This window comes from Artibeus jamaicensis, unplaced genomic scaffold, assembly GCF_021234435.1.
Source record: "Artibeus jamaicensis isolate MK-2021 breed Jamaican fruit bat unplaced genomic scaffold, CSHL_Jam_final contig_466, whole genome shotgun sequence".
In the NCBI taxonomy this organism is placed as follows: Eukaryota; Metazoa; Chordata; class Mammalia; order Chiroptera; family Phyllostomidae; genus Artibeus; species Artibeus jamaicensis.
Genome location: NW_026521844.1, coordinates 5436977 through 5440524, shown reverse-complemented (window position 1 = coordinate 5440524; position 3548 = coordinate 5436977). Strand labels below are relative to the sequence as shown.

The window sequence follows — 3548 nt, the reverse complement described above, 5'->3', positions numbered from 1 at the left end:
TATGGCTCAAATAAATAAATTTCAGTAATCTTGCAATGTATATGAGTAATCTCAAAATATGTCAAACCCTCATCCCATGGTACTATTGTGAGATGAACTCTAATTTCCCCATGACATTTTTTTCTTTCCTATGTTGGGGGCTTTTTCCCTTCTTTCGATGCTTAGGTTCCTTGAATGCAACTCTTTCTGTGATTTGTATCACCAAGAATTAGGTGTATCAGCTCACAAGGTAGTGAAAAACTGTGTCTTTCATCCTCTGACCAGACCCAAAATTTCAGTGCTTGCTTCTCTATCTATGCCCACCTCAATGGAATATCCTCATGGCTGAGTAAGCTCTTCAGCACCTTGATAGTATTCAATTTGGATGTTATCTAGCATAGCTATTCTTTGACCCTTTGATAACAGAAGTGTCAAAACTTCTAAATGAACACTTGCTTTTTAATTATTATCATTATTTTTATAATTGTTATAGTTGTTGCTATTGTTATCATTATTACTTGCTAGTGAACCATTGAATATAATTTTTTGGTTGATTCTAGCCATGTGCCAATTTTTTCTCCAAGGCAAAACAGGAATACAGTGTCTCAAGATTATAGAATGTTACTTAAATATTGCAAATGTTTTAAACATTATTTTAAAGTTTCAATGTCTCTCGTTATATTTTGCTTGCTTGTTTGTTTTGTTGATTAGGTTCCACTTATTAAACTGATAAGAACAGATACTACACTTGATCTTAGCCAAAAGGCCGAGAAGCGATGATTAGGTTCCACTTAAAGGTGAGATTGTGGGTATGGCTGTGGAAAAAGTGAAACTAACTCCAACTCCCTGTTCCTTTCAAACTGTGTGATAATATGAAAATACCTGATGCCATTCATGTTTATAAATCTGTGCCATTTATATCAATATATACACTCTAGAGAGCCTAACAATACTAGGGTACCCTACAGAATCATTCAACACAACAAACAATAGCAAAATCACCAAGATTCAATTGCTACCAAACATGGTACATAACCATTGAGATTGTCTGCCACAATTGACTGTGCTTCCATGCATGTTTTTTTCTCAGAATAATTAACCACCTAGAAACTCAATAATCAGTGTCATAAAGACTCACTCATGGGTTTCCTGATTTCTAAGACAAAATTATTTCTTTTACTATCAGAATACATTAAAAAAATGAAAGGCAAGAACATGTTGGTCTAAACAAAAGACATAAAAGACAAGTGGGCAAGAAATGTCTAATGTAAAAGAAATATCTGAATGTATAAGATATGTAGAGAGTTAAAAGATAAACTTTTCTATTTAATTAGTAAATAGATTGACCTGATTAACCTATTATATAGATTTACAATCTGTTCGAAAATAAATGGATTAATTCCTTTAGGTTCATAGTTGTTAGATAACTCTCCACAAATGCAAGATTCTTTACAATTTTGCTAACTCAAGCCTTAAAAGATGATATAAGAGCAATTTTCATTTGAAAAATTTCTTATAATTTAATAATTGAATAACTCAATTATTTTATACTTATTGCAAGATAATTTTGGAGGAAAAAATTGAGTCATTATATCATCAATATAATAGAATACCAATAAAAATTGAGCCATTATTATACTACTAATATAATATAATATAATGTAATATAATACACATATTTTGGCTATATTTGCATTTCACTGATAACTTTTGCTGTTGGTTTTCAGTTGATATATTCATCATCATATATTCTTATAATTTTGTGAAGTATTTATTAAAATATTTTGTCCATATTTGTCTTTTATAATTGAATTGAAATATTTGTTCATAATACGTTTTATGTATGTTTTGTGGCTATTTTACACCCATAGAGGCTTTATTTTTTATTATATAATGTTTATTGGAGAGCAGAAGTTTTTAGTTTGATAAAATCCAATTTATCACTTTTCATACTGAATTTTTATTTTTTTCCCTGAGAAACCACTGTCTATTTCAAGGTTTGTGAAGATCATCTCCATGTTTTTTTCCTACAAGTTTTGTAGTTTATTTATTACATTTAGTATGTGACCCATTTCAAGTACAATTTTGTTGGCATGAGGTAAAGTCAAAGTTATTTTTCACATATGTAACTTTATAGTACCATTTATTTAAAAGATTTATTCCACCATTTATTTGTTTAAAAGACATTCATTTCTTTGATAAATAAATCACATATATGTAAATTTATTTGTTGATTCTGTTATATTCCATTGAGCTACATGACTATCTTTGTGCTAGCACTGCACTCTCCTTATTACTGTAGCTTTATTATAAACTTTGATGTCATATATTAAAACCCTCCAAATGTTTACTTTTCATTCAATATTACTTTTCTACCTCCCCTGTATATTTGGTAATTTTTACACACCAAACTTTGAAAGAAAAAGCTTTCTGAGATTTTGATTTGGGTTTTATAAAAATCTATAAATAAAATTGAGAATTAAAATCTTCATTTTTCTCATTATGAATGTGCTATATCTTTTTATTCATTTAGCTTCCCTATAATTTTCTCACCCATGGTACAAAACTTTCAGACACAAAGACTTTCACTTACATTATTTAATATTTTCCTAATAGTTCAGTTTCACATGCTATTTATATTGCATGTTTAAATTATATTTTACAATTGTTTATTGATAGTTATATAAAAATTGAATTTATTTTTGTATTTTGACCTTCATCCCTTTCCAAGTTTACTTATTAGATCTGGTAGCTTTTGGGGGAATATTTTAAAGACCTTCTATTTAGGCAGTCATGTCATCTGTGATTAAAAGCATTTCATTTCAAATATGTGTGCTTATATTTCTCTTTCATTACTTTATTGCATTGGATGCATTTTCAGGTACCTAGTATGATTTTTCTCTCTCTCTCTTTCTCGCACTCTTCTCTGATTCTATGCTCTGCTCATTTTACCCACTTTTTCTTGTTATTTTATTCACAATGTGTCTGAAATGTAATTTTAACACGTAATAAAAATAAATAAATCTAGTACCCAGTACTTCTGTATTGCTCAAATAGTCCACTAGTGAGACATGATCTCAATGGGATTCTTCACTGAAGTACTGTAGGTTCCCAAGGTCTCACCATTTCACTACTCAGTACTCAAATATCTCCTAACCTTGTGTCAATTCTGGAAACTTTGAATTTTTTGTACCAGGGTCAGATTTTGCACTTCAATGAAGTGCAAAAAGTTCAATTTCATAGAACTTCATAGAATTTCATGCTACACATAATATAGATTAGTTGTCTGTCACAAATGCAGGGCAAGTTTTATTACATTCCTGGCACTGTTTCTTGATGCAACACTCTCTTCCCTAGTACTCTATAAAAATTCCTGACACCTCAGCCCTTTGATGTCTGGTCACTTCTTCTCCAGTCAGTATTAAAGCTGTGCAGTGCTTGGGTTCCATAGCACTGTAACCTAATCCAGAAAGTGTCTTCAGACAGAGGACCTGGGCAGTTGTAGAGCTCACTGGCTTTGTTTTTGTTTTCCAGGCATCAGTCCTGTGCTATTGCCCATTGTCCAAAGA

The 3548-nt window shown here is 30.7% G+C and overlaps 1 pseudogene; it reads right to left on the bottom strand.

Annotated features, from left to right (window-relative positions):
* Positions 1 to 615: 615 nt before the first annotated feature.
* On the bottom strand, positions 616 to 757 carry LOC119064521 (uncharacterized; annotated as a pseudogene).
* Positions 758 to 3548: the final 2791 nt, after the last annotated feature.